General features: G+C 34.8%; 1 long non-coding RNA gene across 3 annotated transcripts; it reads left to right on the forward strand.

Annotated features, from left to right (window-relative positions):
* Nucleotides 1-6,073: 6,073 nt before the first annotated feature.
* LOC131595763 (uncharacterized) lies at nt 6,074-9,831 on the forward strand. Of its 3 annotated transcripts, none has more exons than XR_009282048.1 (6): nt 6,074-6,360; nt 6,460-6,571; nt 7,528-7,628; nt 8,843-9,053; nt 9,145-9,308; nt 9,408-9,831. It is a non-coding gene; the product is annotated as an uncharacterized LOC131595763 (long non-coding RNA). The 3 variants fall into 3 exon arrangements; XR_009282049.1 differs by having other exon boundaries at nt 9,552-9,831; XR_009282047.1 differs by having other exon boundaries at nt 9,145-9,831.
* The last annotated feature ends 7,972 nt before the right edge of the window (nt 9,832-17,803 follow it).

The raw sequence follows: 17,803 nt of genomic DNA on the forward strand, positions 1-17,803 counted from the left end.
AAAGTTGCGGATTTTTGATCAATTTTTCGAACTCTCTTCAATCCAAAGGTAAGGTATGGGGTTCGACTAAGATAATCGATTGTAGGATAATTTTTATGTGGGATTTAGGTTTGTATAAAATTGCTGTCAATTGTGTTTTGTTAGAAATTGTGATTCTGTTAATATTTTTGGCGTATCTATTAACCGATATTGAAAATATATTGTTCTATTAATGATATTGTTGGTACTATGTTGTTGTTGTGTATTTCCTGTGTGTGAAATAATTTATGAATTAGAGTAATTTTCTGGAAAATTAATGTCACTTGGGTATTAAAATGAGTAACATGAAAGGAGGATAAGAAAATACAACCTTCCCAAATTGTGAGAAGGGATTCGTGTGGGACCCACTAGGCACACCACACCATCATTTCCTCTTTCTTTGGCCACATGATGGTATAATAAATGAACACAATAGAATATCATCCCCTTTTCTTTTCATATCGATCATGGATGGTATAATAAATATTAGCAAGAATAGTAGGAGTTGGATCCTCATTTGAATTCCTGAAGGATGTAAAAACATGAATAGCAGCATGATCAACATATTCCGCCTTCTTAGGCAAGAGAACAACACCAAAAATTAAAAGAGCCAGAAAATGTCCACAAATGTCCGATTGTTTCTTTTGAGCATAATATATAGCTTGAGCTTCTAAATAAGTTCTCCTAATTCCTTGTATATTACCATCAGTTTTGTAATTAGCTTCTAAATCTGCAGCGGGCACTTCTAAGGCTTTGGCCAAATCAGAAATCTCAACTTTCTTTCCAGCACCTGTATAAAATTCCTTTTTAACCTTTGAAAACCCAAGCATATCATCCATCTCTTCCAAGGTAGGAGCCAACTGAAAATCCTGAAATGTGAAACACCTAAGTGGAAGATCATAGAACTGGATCAAAGCGGTGATAGCTTCTTCTTGAACCTTAACCTTGAGCAAATCCAGAATATCACCATAACGGCCCACAAACCTGTTCAAAGCAGTTGTTGACATTTTATCCCTGATATTCCTCAGTTTCTTTATATCAGGCACTGAGACGGTAAGGTGGACAATAGGCTTCTTAGCACTCATTTTCCTGAATATCCACCAAAAGAATTATTATTTTTTATTCTTTTTTTTAATCTGTGGATAAGACATGATAAAAAAATATGCATAGTGATGTACGATGCATGCAAACAAATATACACACAAAAAAAACAAACAAAGAATAATAATAATAAACATATATTTAGCATATAATCACATAGGCCCTAGGTTCATAGGTTCGACGTAGCGGCTCGGGGAGCCTACCCTTCCCATTGGTGTGTCATAGAAGGTCTCATGGGGTCGTTCGTAGCCGCCGAGAATTTTTGTCTCTTTGGATTTTAGAACGACTCATTTTATCCATGAGGTTCGAATTTTAGGGGTAGGTTCTCAGAGAGATCAGCTAAATACCAAGTCCAGCCCTCAACAAGGTCAAGCCTCGTATCAGACCTTTTTGGATATTTAACCCACTCTGAGTGGAATTATAATAAGACTCGTAGGCGATGTAATTCCCCTCTGGTCTTAAATATAATTCCCACGCTTAGTTTTAACGGCAATTATATACATCCCAATAATGCAAATAATATAATTTAAACATTTAATGCAAATATGACAATTAAACATTTAACGAAAATAAAAATAATAAATAAAATAAAGCATAAATCAAATATTTATTAAAAAAAACACAAATCCTGCCTCAAACCCTAAAAGTGGCAAATTAGCCAAACACCTAAACCATTGACCAAAACCTATACCCTCTCAAGCCTTAGGAGCATAATAATTAACCGAAGGTGGAGTCCCCAGCAGAGTCCCAAGCTGTAGCAACTTGCCCTAAAATCAACCTTTTAGAGTCGCCACCTATTCTACCAGGGCGAATAGGAAACCCTACGCAGTTTAAAGATTCAGGGTAAGATTATTATAATCAAGTTGAGGGAAGGTGTTAGGCACCCTCAACCCTTTCCTAAGGGTTGCATTGTAAAGTGAAGGTTTATGGCAAAATTTATGAGGTTTATAGCTAAAGAAGTGAAGAGGGCAAAAAGTGAGATTTTTAAGTGAATTGAATTTTTAGGGAGGGGGACTCGCCTTGTTACCAAGTCCATACATACCTCCTTATGGAGGATCAGAGTCAACGTAGTTCGGGCACGGATTGTACGGCTTAGAATTTGTGATGAAGTTGTTTTAAAGGCTTCTTGAATGGCCTATCGCAGTTTTGAATTTGTGATTTGAAGATGAACTGAATGTTTTAATTATAGCATACAACCCTAGTTTGATATGTTTTCGTTAGGTGCGATGACCAATAGATTCGATCATGATAGTTAACGAATGAAATAATGTATTGCTGGTTATTCTGACCGATAGATTCGATCGTCACGAGCAGCAAATAAAATGTGTTTTAATCTTGTAATTAAATCACAAGTTTATCATTGCCTCTCATAACCAATATATTTGGTTAGTACATGACAACAAATTCTATTGTTGATGTTTTATTATTTTATCTCTCGTCAATGCGACTAATAGATTTAGTCGGATCGAGGAGAGAATTAGCCAAGAATTAGTTTAGTTAGAATTACTGTTAATAAATTATTTAAATTAAAAATTATTTCTCGTCAATGCGACTAATATGTATAGTCGGATCGAGGAGAAAATTATATTACTAAAAAAACAAACAATCAAATAATTAAATTTTACAAAAAAATTAATTAATTAAATTCTATTTATTTATGCAGGGGTGTGTGTTTTGCTAAGGGACAGTAGTTTGGGGTGTGTGGATAGTAAAAGGTTGGCCGAATTTGTTTTTAGATCCGTTGGGATCAGGTGTTGCCCAAAATTAAGGCAACAATAATAAGACAACAAGGCAACCAGAGGGATTACCCTAAAGGTGTGTGTGTGGCACAATCACGTGGTTAACTTCGATGACATTTATCTTGTAGTTAAGTGATTCTATATTCAATTAATAATCTTGCACTCCCTATTTTACTAACCACGCAGTTAAAATGACAGAAATTAAAGGCAGGAAAATAAAAATCCTACGCTATTACAATAAACACCTGCGGGGATGGGGGAATTAACAGACGAAAAAAATAAGAAGGATCAACAATAAGTTTTAAACATTGACTGCCTTGATCTCCCTCGAACCTTCGATTGACCCTGAAAATTAAAATGAAAATAATAGGGGTGAGTGTAGGAGGGATTCATTGACTGTTCGAAACAAACCCTATTTTAGGAAAAGGAAAAATAAGAAAATTAAAATGATATTTAAATAGGAGAAGGGTTAGAAACTTAGCTTTTCGATTTGTGGCATGGCGCGTGGTCGGAAGATCTTGAGGTAACCTTGAAAATTAGCCACGAAGAAGAGAAATGTTAGTGCATTAAAATTCCCAACAATTATAACGTGGCATATTTAATGATAATAAGGGTTAAAGAAAAACAGTGATTAATAGTCATGATGAAAAACGTAGCCAAAAAATAAAATTAAGATTTGAAAACCTAAAAATAATTACTTAGCCTAATATCAAATATTAATTATCTAAAATAAAACTCAATTTTATTAATCTAAAACAAATTTTAAAAGATTAAAAAAAAATATAATATAAACTAATAGTAATTAGTTTATTATTTTTTAAAAAAATAAAGAAAACAAAAAAAAAAAAGAGAAACAAAGGAAAAAACAATTGAATTCAAATAAATAAATAAAAAAAGAAAAAATTTGAAACTTAGCTTCGATTCTGCGTGTTAAGGCTCCGCTGGTGCACCATGGACTGCTTTGCTTATCTGCGTTGGACCAATCTGGGCGGAGATCCTATGGTGGACGCGTGAGGGTCTACCGTGAGGCTTATAGCACCGAATCGATGATCCTATGGTGGACGCGTGAGGGTCTACCGTGAGGCTTATAACACCGAATCGGTGAAATCAACAAGTGCAAAAATTATTTGCCTTCAGCCAGGTTCGAACCTAAGTTTTGTAGCATACCAATATAATGCCTTGCCAATTATGCTGTGCGTCTCAATTGATATTAGTATATCCTTAATAAAATATATGAATAAAGGATAATGGGAACTCAAACAAAACAAAGTCAAAAGGTGGGCCCTACAGTCGCTGGTTTCAGCCAATCGCGTGGAGAGAGAGGAGATTGACCGTTTGACTGGCCAATAGAGCTTCACGCGCGTGGAGGGGAGAGATTTGAACATTTGACTAGCCACCAAGAGTGTTCCACGTATCATCTTCCTCACCTCTTCTTCATCCTTCCACCTGCGAAGGATTAGCTACGATCCTGCTACACACTTGCTGCGACTTCTGCAATTCTTTTCGTAGCTACTTGACCTTCGATTCTGTACCTACAAAAACAACATAAAAAAAACAAAAGGGCAACCCAGATCAACTAGACAGGACCTCACGAACCCAATGGAGGTGGCTGTTTGGCCTGAAGACGCGTGCAACGTGAGATACGGGGAAGAGACCTCCGAAGCCCTAACAATGGCGATTTATGATCCTGGCGTTAAGACTTCATTCTAAGGGTTCTAATCTGTCTCAAACAACATTAGAAGCTTATGCAAAACATTAAATTCAAAGGAAAGGCACCAAAATACGATGAATAGAAATCAAAGGTGCATGGAATGATATGAACATGATACACACGTTTTGCACGTTAGAGGACCTCAATAATGGTCTCTCCTTACCTTATGATACCTTAGAAGCCGAATATGATGAGTGAAAGGCCTTAAAACTTGTTGGGATGGTGTGCACGAATTCCCTTCTTTCACTACAAGAAATACACGATTTACCTGCGGAATTTCCTGCGATAGAGTTTCCGCAGGTATACCTGCGGAATTTCCTGGGAAATCATTAAATAAAATAAATGTTCCAGCGGATTTAGAATTGGCAGAAAATTCCGCAGAAATATCTGCGGATTTTGCTGCGGAGTATATATTTCCAATAAAATATGTAAGTACAATACAGGAACCGCAGGTAAATTCGCAGGAAATATTTCTGCGGATTTTGCTGCGAAAATGTATTTGAATGGAACTAAACCACAATACAAATTCCGCAGGTAATTCCGCAGGAAACTTTCCTGCGGATTTTGCTGCAGCATTGACATATTTAAATTTTTTCTATAAATAATTGTAATTTTTGTTTAAATTTTACAAAATAAAATCATTATTTTTTACTATTTTATTAATTATTTTTATGGTGTTTTTCTATTTAGTTTAATTTTAATTTTTAGTTTTTATTTTATCTATATTATTAATTAATTTTTAATTTAATTTTAATCTTAGTTTTTAATAAAATAAATAGTATGCAAACTTTGATATATATATATATATATATATATATATATATATATATATATATATAAATATATATATATATATATATATATATATATATATATATATATATTTATTTAATTATTCAACTTATATTTTAATAGTGGCTATGAAAGTTTTAAAAAATAAAATTATAAAAATCATAAATTGAAAAAAAAATCTGATATAGATTAAAATTAATAGATATGAAAGATTGAAATGGCTTTTTATGAAGCTCAGATTAGGACTAGGAATCGAACCCCAATTTCAACCTATTTTGCATCAAGTATCTACCACAAAAACACTAAATTTAATTGTAATTTAAATGAAACAAAGATTATGTATACTTTACTTGTAATTTTAATATATATCTATATTGTAAAATTAAAGGTATACACGTTTTTAATTTAATATATTTATATTATAGAATGTCAAAATTAATTTTTCAATTAATAAAAATAAATTAAGATAAAATCATTTAAATCTATTTTATTATACTAAAATAATATATATAATTGAGATATTAAAAAAATATATTAGCTTTACTTAATATTTTTTTTTATTTATATAAATATTAAAAATATTCAGTTATATATATAATATACTTTGGTGTATTTCATTAATAAATAAAAATTTTAAAAAATTAAATTAAAATAAGGTAAATAGTAGAAAAAAGATTAAGATACTTATGCAGTGACCTCTGAAAATGCAGCTTCGGTGAAAGCAAAACACGTCTTACTCAGAAGCGCTTCTTCGGAGAAGCACTTTTTCTCACGCGCATTGGCTCAAGCTTTCTCGGTTTCTCTTGTGCGATACTCTCTCAAACTCATGCTCTCTCCCTCTCAATTCTTACACAACAACAACAATTACGATGCAGATTCTCTTGGTCTCGAATCGGTTGGATTTGGATTTCGGAACTGATTCGAATTGTTATCGACTTAGGATTCGATTCGTGTTGGGGTTCATAATCTGTTTGCGCTCGAAAATTCAACTCAGAGAAGGTTAGTTTTGTTCCGTGATTCTTTGCATTTTTACAGTTTTTACTCCATTACGATTTTTACGGTTACTTCATAGTGATTCGATTTTAATATAAATTTCAGTTTGAGTTAAAGTTACAACAAGCATATGATATCATAAAGCTGAGAATGGAGGAATGCTTACCGGTTGAAGCGATGAGGAGAAGAAAATGCAGCTTTCAATCTTGCTCACAAGGTATTCGTTAAAATGCCTCACCGAATTTTTTTCCTCTTTTTGCTTCTATTTTACTTTTGATTTGTTCCTGTTGTGTTTCTTAGTTGCTATTGATGATTATGCTCAGGTTGATTTTCATATTAGCATAGAATTATCGACGTTATTACCTTTTCGTGCTATTGCCGATAAGAAGTAATTATTGTTTATTATGTGTGACAAATATAGTGTTTCTTTCCAGTGTTATGATTTATTTCTTTGTTAACATTCTAGTTGAAGTGGTTTAATTCAGTTTTGCAATGGGAATCTTGGACTTGCTTATGGTTGACATAGTATTATAATTTGTATGAAGTATGAATCCACTTAGCTTATAATAGATTAGTTAGTAACTATAATTATATACTCCTTGTATTAATTTATTATACAGAGATGAATGAATCATAATACTATTAATTCTTGACTTGAAGTGATTATTTTCTAAAAAGCTTATTTGTTTGTGGGAATGTGGCTTTAATTCCATATATCACAGCTGGTGAACGAAATTTGTCAACCACAACACAAGTACTGATAGTGCTTGATTCATGTGGATTTGACATTATTGAGCTAGGTACTTGTATGTTTCAAATTGTGAGGGAAAATCACAAAAACGTTAAACTAATCAATTCCAAATTAATTTGATTATGTTTTTATTTGATAAGATGATGATTGCAATTGGTGATTTCCTATGATTAAATTAAATAATTTGAATATGGATTAACTAGAAGAACCAAGATTTGTTATAGTATCTAATGTAGTGATGCATTGTATTGCATAGTTAATTTGGTTGCTCAAAATTGGATTATACTTTTTCTTTGGCTGGAAGTGTCATAAATGGATGGTATATGAACTAAAGACATAACATGGGTTTTCTGTTACCATTAATCATGCCATGTCTGCTTCCTTCCTGTTGTGTGCTAAATTCAATGTATAATATCCTGCAGGAAGTCCGGGCCGCTGGTTGACGCAATTCCGCGGAAGCAGATAGATATCTGGCACATATGAGAAGAAAGGATGCCGACTAAAGTGCTTATAAGACACTGTGGTATGCAATATTCTCTGATTTTTCTTTGCAATTTTAATTTAAATAGGCCATACCTGATGAGGTTTGGGTTTGTGAATCTTCTGCAAGAGTTTTAGATTGCAACAATATACTTAGAAATGTTCCTGTTGAAATTTCTTTGCAATTTTTTTCATTCTTCATAGTTCTGATAGCGAAATGGAGAGATTTAAGAAATATTTTTGAATTTCTTTTTGCTTTTAGTTTTGAGTACAAAGTGTGGGTTAATGTTTCTTGATGTATTCATCTCATGGTAGCTTCTAGTTCTTCCTACATCTTGCAGTCGATCCTACATTTAAAATAATTTGGTTCTTTGAAGAGAAGTTAGGATGCAATGTTTTTCTGTTAAGGGATATCAGTTATAGTACCAATTAGTAGGAGATTAAAACGAAAATCGGTTAGAAGTTAGTTGTTGGGAAATATTGGTTAGGAAGGTGTTAATTCTGAATGTTAATTCTGAAATTTCTGTTATGCTCATCCAACCATTCACTCACCACAACATCCAATTTCTCAAAATTCTCCTTCATACTCTTTTCATTTCCACCAAAATCAACCCTCTTTTTCTTATGCTCATCCAACCATTCACTCACCACAACATCCAATTTCTCAAAATTCTCCTTCATACTCTTTTCATTTCCACCAAAATCAAACCACCTCAACAAAGGAACAACATCTCCAACCGTAAACACACTAATCAAACGCATATAATCCCTCAAAGCCTTCAAACACCTATCCGCTTCTTCCTCTTCAACTCTCACATTCTCTCCAAAATATCTCTTTCCAACAAACATTCTAAGAGCAACATTAAAAGCTACTTCATGAAACCACCTCTTCATCTCAACCAACAAATATCCATTTCAGTTTACTTTTACTTTCTGTGGCATACATAACTTATACATTTTCCATGATACACTTTTTTCTAGCATGTCAATAGATGTCGTAAATTCTGTCACAATTTTATTTCATTCTACATAACTGTGCTATGATTTCAAAATATTACAGCCTGTCTCTCCTGCTCGCAATCTCTTCCAACGAGAAGTAATAATCCCTCGCAGGAATAGACAACATTGAGGCCTACATATTGTTTCCTGTTTCCCTTTTAGACCTTACCACATTTTTATCCAGTGTCTGTTTCTTGATTCATGCTTAGTAGGAATTTATCACCGCTTACCAATCAAATGCATACCATTCTTATACAGGTTGCTAGTTTTGGAGGATATTTACTAGCTCAAAACATTTTAGCTATGTCTTTTGATCCAAGAGATTCACATAAATCACAGATACAATTTGCCTCGGAAAGAAGCATACCGGCTTTTGTTGCTATGCTTGGCACTAGGAGACTACTATTTCCTGCATTTGGATTTGACTTAGTTCCTTGTTCTAGGTGTTTGATCCCGTTTACAGCCTACAGTAAGTTCTGCATCATGGCTCATTTACCATGCAGATGCAACTTATTTACCATGCAGATGTCACTTCCTTATGCAAAATATTTACCATGCAGATGCAACTTATTTCCTTGAAGTGGATAGATTACTTCGCCCTGGTGGATATCTAGTCATCTCGGTCCTTTTTCAACATACCCTCGAACATATGATCTGATCCACGATTGGTGAGTTTTTGCTTAAGATATCTTGTAGAAATCCATCAAAGATGTAGATATTAAAGGTTAGTTTTTATTTATTTTTTTAACTGAATCAGATCCTAAAGTATTTGCAATATGAAAAATATATTTGATATGGTTTCATTAATTTGAAAAATATGCAGGATACCTAATTACTAAGGATTGGTGTGTTGTGGCTTCTCTAACATCAGTTCATTTAGATGCCATCAACTATGAAAAACCTTTGGTTTTGTAAATTAATTAATGTACTTAATTTATAGTTTAATGCTACACTCTTATATTTGCAGCAATGGAACCAAAACCCTGCCACACTATGGAGGCCATCAGTCGACATGGAAGTTACTTGCAAAGATGAAGGTCGTTGCACTTGTTAGCGGCGCCAAAGATAGTTTTACGCTATGATGAAGTCTTCACTATGGCCACCCGTTTTTTTTCTTCCTCGACTTCTTATTGTAATTCACACTCCATTTGATGTTGCATTAGATTGTAGTGTTGGCGAATTTAATGTCGGGTTGATGTAATTCACACTCAATTTGATTATATATGGTTTCAACCTATTTTGACATAGTTATCTTTTCCCCTTTTAGATAGTCTAGATTTGTTTTCTTCTGTGAATTCAAAACATTTAAATTTATAATTTTATTTTTATATTATGGTTATTTAAATATATAATTTATAATGTTTTAAAAATTTATTAATTTTTTTTTAATTTGAGAAAGAAATTACCTGCGGATTTACCTGCGGAATATTTCCTGCGGATTTACCTGCGGAACTTCCTGCCGAAAATATTACCCACGAAGGTTTTAGCTGGGGACATAAAGCCGTAGGAAAATCTGCAGGAAACGTGTTTCCTGCGGAAATTTAGCTTAAATTCGCAGGTAAATCCGCAGGAAAACAGAGTTTTTCTAGTAGTGTTTCTTTGCTATTTTGTGTATTATGAACCCTAGTTCTTAGGCTGCTTTTTTCATCCCCTTACATACTGAGTGTTGTGAGAATATATAGAGGGAGAATTAGGGCAAGAGATTTGGAAACAAATCAACATATTTGTGAGAGAAAAGATTGAGAAAAATTTGATTTGAAAATCTCATGAAATATTGCTATATTTGTTCAATCTTTCTTTCAATCAAATATATATAATGTGTTTGAGCTTCAAGAATAATATTTGATGGGAAGAACTAAATCTTGCACAAATTTGATATTTATTTTATTTTATCTTGATTTAAATTAATTGAGTGAAAATAAAAAATAAATAAAAATAAAATCAAGACCATGCCCCAACGAAATTTTATGGCCTTCAAAGTGTTTCTTGGGCTTTTATATGATTCAAGGTAAGGCCCCATGATTTAATTCAATATTTTTGGTTTTTTATTTGATTTATTTACGATTTAAATGTATAAAATTCAAATAAATAGAAATAAAAATGCCAAAAATATAAGGATGACTTTATAGGCCCTTTTATGGATCATATGTGATTAGAATCCAACACTTAGGCAGTCCAAACATCCAAAATTCTCCACTTTGCCTTTTGTGCATTTTCTCAAAATCGCCCTACTTTAACCATGTGTATCGCTCTCAATTTTAACCCTATGAAGGTGTTCTTGACCTTTTTAGAAAGCTCATGATGTCTTTTAAAACCTCCTTTTGGTCTCATCTCAATTGAGTCTTCCATGTTCATGTATGCTTCATTTGAAAAAGATGACTTTTGGTTGACCTTTTAAAAGGACCTATAATGTCTTGGATCATATCTCTTAAATGGTGCATTTTTAGCCTTGGCATATGAGAGACAAAGTTGTAGATAACTCAATTTCCTTCAAATTGAGATTCGGATGGGAAATTTCTGATGTTCCATGTGGAAGTTATGGCTGGTCAAAGTTCAGTTGACTTTCCCCTAACTTAGAAACTTTAGGTTTTGTTGATTTCTGAACTTTTCTTAATGAATCATGACCAATACTTGATCAAATTATGAATGATACTTCATAATGAGGATGTTGACCAAAAAATCAGAAGTTTTGACTGTGGTTTGACCATAGTTTGACTTTTAGGTCAACTAGTCGATTATTGATCATTTGGGCCATTGAGTGATCAATCTTTTGAATCAGGCCTTGAAACTTGGCATGAAGATTATTTGAATCATATGAGAGGCCATGGATCCCATTGGAGGTATCAGAACCTTACTTTTTCTCTGAGGAAGGCAAAACCCTAGTTTGTTTAGGAGAGAAGTAAGTATGCCCAATTGGATATCATATGAGTCTGAGGAGACTGTTTGAGCCAAGATATCTAAAAATGTGATGGGTAAATTTTGGGGTATGACAGCTGCCCCTGTTCAATTTTCTTAAACCTGAAGATGTAGATTGGCCTGTGTGCCTGTCGGAGTCTGAAGGTAGAAGAGGATTGAACACTAGAATACCCAAGAAATTTGCCCTTGCTGAGATAAGGACTTTTTGTAGGAGATGGGTTTAAAGATGCCATCTGATTTCGATAAGTACGAAAATCAGGATAAGTCATACGTTATACTATATCCGAGCTTGAAGTATTGAGAAGACTACCTAAAAAGGATGATAAACGTCTTAGAGAAGACTACCTAAAAAGGTTTCCTGGAAAGGATTATAAACGTCTTAGAGAAGACTACCTAAAAAGGGTTCCTGGAAAGGATATGAAACATCTTAGATAAGATTACCTAGAAAGGTTCCTGGAAAGGATATGAATCATCTTAGAAAAGATTACCTAGAAAGGTTCCTAGAAAGGATAATAAACGTCCTAGAGAAGACTACCTAGAAAGGCTCCTGGAAATGATATGAAATATCTTAGAAAAGATTACCTAGAAAGGTTCCTAGAAAGGATGAGAAGTTCTTTGATGGTTTTTGAATTATCTTTGAAGAAAGACCCGCAATGAAGTATCATAATTGTATTTGTCTTGAGTGTTGAGATTGAATCGTTGATACGATTGTATTTGCACCGCACTTGGATGATAATATTCTTTTGATTATGAAGTGACCTGAAAAGGAAAGATTAGTTTTATGCAATATCATGATGCATGTATTGAGATTATCAAAATAAACGAGAGTACTGTATGTTATGCATGTATTTATGAACGATGCAGGGATGGGCTATATAGTCGGAGCATATTGATAATTTTTGTATAGCAGCTACGGGTTGAGAAAATCAATCTCTGTATGTTGTCGGAGATAATGACAAGAGAATTCCTGTCTTTTATTCGATGATATCCAGCTGGGGATTTTTGATCTTCGCTTGGGGATGAGATTGTCTTGAGTGATCTGATCCTGATGTATCATGGGGACAAGAGAGATGAGTACACTATCTGACCAGGTCTTTGAGCGGCAACTTTGATAGAAATAGCGAGTTTGAATCAAACATGCCAGAGAAGAAGATTATGTCGGAGATATAAAATCCGTTGAGGAACCAAGTCTCTGTTAGGAAGAGATTGCTTGAAGATGACTTGCTATGTGGGGATATATTATGAAACTGCTCTATGGGGAAGATTCCCAGAGATCTTCAATTTTTCATTGCTGTTGAAAAACACTTGCGAGAATATACCTGCTCCTGGAATCAATAGCTAGTAGCTAAATAGCATTTGTTGAGATTTGTGACTGATGCGACATGCCCCCAGTGATGGACTAGCTTCTGATTATTCAGTGCTTCTGAGAGATTATATGAATTGTTACCAGATTTCCCCCCAGTAGATGGGATCATAATATGTCAAGCCTCTTGTGTAAACAAGCTTTTAGCTGATCGAGTCATGCATACGAGACGTCTCTGCAAATTTATTTGTCGGGAGGACTTTTAGTCATTAATTATGCCCCATGCAGATTCTTCCTGATGCCAAACATTTGAAATTACGTAGACAAAATTGTTTTATAATGACACTCATTAAAATGCAATGCATATGTATGTCTTGGAGTTTAAAAACAATTTTAGTAAAACAAAATATGTAGGAAAGTGATATTTGTAAAAATATGATATCAACTCAGGATTTTTGGTAAACTCTAAGGAGTCAGGATACCCTTTTTGTGACAGTACGCTTTCGAACTAACCATGCTTCAGTTAGGACTTTCTAGGGTTGTAACGTGGCTTGGTTCACGGTTTAAGAAACAAAAGGACAAAGGCTCAAAGTTTATTTGTACCCATCCCAATCTTCGTGATGTTCTTCGATCTTATGCTCAGTTAACTTTGCATTTAAGTTCTAGCAGGTCTTGAAGTCGTAACGTCGACATTTGATGATGGTTGAAGCATCGAAAGTTTATTTGAAAAGGCAGTCATCCTTTTTTTAATTTTTTCCTTTGTTGAGGATTTGTATTAACCTCTTTTTCGGCTTTGTTATCCCTAACTTTTGCCTGAACTGTTTATTTTGAGATTACAGTTTATGGGATGTTTCGATTCTTGATAAGTCTCCTTCATAGGTTTTGACTTAACAGTTTTTTTATTGGATATTGACCGCCTGACTTGAGAATTTCGGGAATCTATCACTTGTGTAAAACACCTGGTATAATTGAGGTAACTGAATAACTACCCTGCCCCAGGTTATGATAAAGGTTTTAATCTGTATGAAAAAGAAAACTTCTACTTCTTAGGCTCGAAGGGGTTGACGAGGGATTATCATCCTTATGAAGGATAGAAAAACACTTAGAAAGGGGGGGGGGGTTTGAATAAGTGTAGTTTAAAAACTTGGACGATAAAAATAAATTGCACAGTTATTTTTATCCTGGTTCGTTGTTAACTAAACTACTCCAGTCCACCCCCACGGAGTGATTTACCTCACCTGAGGATTTAATCCACTAATCGCAACAGATTACAATGGTTTTCCACTTAGCCCACGACTAAGTCTTCCAGAGTATCCTGATCACAACCTGATCACTCCAGGAACAAATGCTTAGACAGAAGCTAAGACTTTCTTAGAGTATCCTGACCACCATGTGATCACTCTAAATACTTACAAATTAATGTAATCAATTCTAAGAGTATTACAAATGCTTCTAAAAATCTATAATCACAACAGTGATATTTCTCTAAACGTTTAAGCTTAATCTCACTAATATATTACAACAGCAATGTAGTGAGCTTTGATGAAGATGAAGTTTCTGAGCTTTGAGTTGAACAGCGTTTCAGCAAGTTAATATTCACAGAATTTTGTTCAGAGTTATTAACCTTGCTTCTCATCAGAACTTCATACTTATAGGCGTTTGAGAAGATGACCGTTGGGAGCATTTAATGCTTTGCGTGTTCCGTACAGCATTGCATTTAATGTTTCACGCTTTTGTCAACTACCTCGAGCCTTGTTCACGCTGTGTCTACTGACGTTGCCTTTAATAGCTTCCAACGTTCCTTTTGTCAGTCAGCGTAGCCTGCCACCTATACTTTCTTCTGATCTGATGTTTGTGTATACAACGTTTGAATATCATCAGAGTCAAACATCTTGGTGCATAGCATCTTCTTGTCTTCTGACCTTGAAGTGCTTCTGAGCGTGATACCATGTGACCTTCAGTGCTTCTGCTTCTGATCTCAAGTTCTTCTGATGCTTCCATAGACCCATGTTCTGATTCTGCTTTGTCCATCTTCTGATGTCTTGCCAGACCATGTTCTGATGTTGCATGCTGAACCTTCTGAGACAAAGCTTCTGAGCGCTGATTTGTGCATACTCATTCTATATTTCCTGAAAAGGAAATTGCAATGTATTAGAGTACCACATTATCTCACACAAAATTCATATCCTTGTTATCATCAAAACTAAGAATATTGATCAGAAAAAATCTTGTTCTAACAATATCCCCCTTTTTGATGATGACAAAAACATATATAAATGATATGAATTTGCGATCAGAAAGAGCAGACAGCTAAAGACAAATTACACAGCTATAGAATAAGCATGTGAATATGTCTCCCCCTGAGATTAACAATCTCCCCTTGAAATTAATACTAGAAGAATTTAAAAAAGACTTCCCTGAGTATTTCAGTAAATACGTTCACATAGCTTGATCTACAGAACATTCATGACTTCTGATTTCTGCTTTCCTAGGACAGCTTCAGAACTTGAATTTCTTTGATCCACAAAACATTCACAGCTTCTGACTTCTGCTTCCATCAGACAGCTTCAGAACTTGAATTTCTTTAGATCTTCAGAACATCCATAGCTTCTGATTCTTGCTTCCATCAGGACAGCTTCAGAGCTTGAATTTCTTCTTACATCACTTCATGCTAGATTGTATCAGAACATTGTTGAATGTACCAGAGCATCATCAGAGCATCTCTACATCCTGAAATGTTACAGAACAAAACTAAACGACAACAGTCAGCATGAATGAGTCAGAACATAGAATATGTTTTAGAATATATCATATGTATCAGAGCTAAGAACACATAATATGTATCAGAGTGATATAGTATGTGTCAGCATAATGTTTCAGATCATATTCTATCATCAGAATATCTGAACATTCTTCCTTCTGATTCTGAAGCTTCATAGCACCCAACTTGCTTCAAGAATCCAAGAGCTTGATTGATCTTGTTGCTTCTTATGTTGATCTTGAAAAGAGAATCTTCAATTCCTGCAACAACATAACTTAAAGCATAGAACTTTGCAAGTTCTGTTAGAAATGTAGGGCCTTTTTACCCGGTAACTGATAATATTAATCAGATCATTTATCATATATTTTCTCCCCCTTTTTGTCATAACATCAAAAAGAATATAAAAGATTCAGATGTAAAGTAAGAGACAAAAGGAATGAAACAGAATAAACTTTTCATTGATAAATCAAACAGAATTACAAAAGACGTATGCAGAAAAGCAGATGCAACAAGGAAGAAAAACTACAAAGACTCAAAGACTAAGATCCTAGCCTACGCAAAATCCGCGCCAGAACATCAAGAATCCCGTCAGTGCTTGCATTTTGCCTTGACATGAAGGAACGAAACTCAGCATTGGCTGCTTCTTGCGCGTTTAACCGAGAAGCCAGCATAACTTGATTCTGACGAAGAGCTTCCAAGGTCTCCATCAGAGCTGAGGTTTCACCAGAAGAGGGAACACCAGAATTTCTGCCATCAGGGACAACAATCTCAGCAGGACGATCTTCTGGAGGGTTTCCAGCTTGTGCATCTTCCATCACAGCATCTGAGTCTGACTCAGAAGCAGCCTCAACATATTCTGGTTCAGGCAGCTCAGAAGCTCCAACTTCCAAGGCTTGAAGAATGGCTTCAAGGTTTGTTGGAGGGGTTGGACCAGCAACTTCTGCAGGATAAACCATTACTGGAAAGACCATGTGAGGGGCACTTTCAGAAGGGTTCATTCTGAACCAATTGAACAACCACTGAAAATCTCCAATCAGCACAGGATACCATGGTCTCCACACCACTATGTCTCTGCAGGGATTTTCTTCTTCCATCTCATCTGCAGGAATCCTCTCTTCAAGAACTCTACTGCTCCTGATGAGATGGTGATAGCTACTTTCACCAACTTCCAAACGAAGACCACGAACACCAGGTGCTTCAGTCATGATCCTTTTCTGGATATCCGTAGCCCTAGCCAAAAAATCTTGACGAAAAGCATCCCAGAGGTTGCATGTAGCATACTCATCCAGATGGTTGAGATGAGCAGCACCCAGAATCTCCAACCAGATATTTACATCAGAATGTAAAACCTCTAGAAAAGATTGAGTGGTTGGTGTTGGAGGGTTGATAGTGAATTTGGAGTCAGGAAACAGAAAGCTGTAGGGGTTAGGTGTTCTGGTGGGAAAAGGGTGTGAGAGAGATGAGGAGATATCTGTGGGATGGGTTGAAGGAGAGGAGATATCAGATGGTGAAGATGGTGGTTCCAGAGAGGTAAATGAAGAGGAAGAGGTGTTGGAAGTTTGTGAAGAGGGAGGTGATACAGGACTACCATCAGGGGGTTGATATTCACGTCTAGAGTAGTTTCTAGTCATCATAGCTTCAAAGGGGTTCATCTTGACAGGATCGTAGGTGATCTTTACTTTCTTTGGTTTGATTTCTGGTTCATCAATTGCCTTTCTCTTTTGTTTATGATCAGATTCTTGATTTTGATAACTTGACGAAGGATTCATGATGAAGTTGTAGAAAAAGAAAACTGCTAGGGTTTAAAATATGAATGCAAAGAGAGAGATAAAAAAGAAACTGAATGCAAGAGAGTGGAAATATATAGGAGGGAAAAGAAACGTTTGAGGAATATAAAACGAAAAAAAAATAAACTGAAAAGAAATAAAGAGAAAAGAAATAAACTGAAATGATGGATAGCATTTAATGTTACGTGACGTGAGGAGAGATAATAATGACAAAGAAGTGATTAGCACAGTTACCTAAGTAGGCGTCCCCTCAACTGCACGCACGCTTGTCCAGAAATAGTGAACACGTGTTTACCATCTGGATAGCCAGTTACAGCTATTTTACTTTTAAAGAGATTCTGAGTCAACTTAGACAATGAAACGTTAGTAATAACAAAATCACTACTTCTACTTGATTTCAATCAGAACTTCTTATAACATACTAATCCAATCTTATTTCAGAAGATACTCAT

The sequence above is a fragment of the Vicia villosa genome, linkage group LG4 (genome assembly GCF_029867415.1).
Source record: "Vicia villosa cultivar HV-30 ecotype Madison, WI linkage group LG4, Vvil1.0, whole genome shotgun sequence".
In the NCBI taxonomy this organism is placed as follows: Eukaryota; Viridiplantae; Streptophyta; class Magnoliopsida; order Fabales; family Fabaceae; genus Vicia; species Vicia villosa.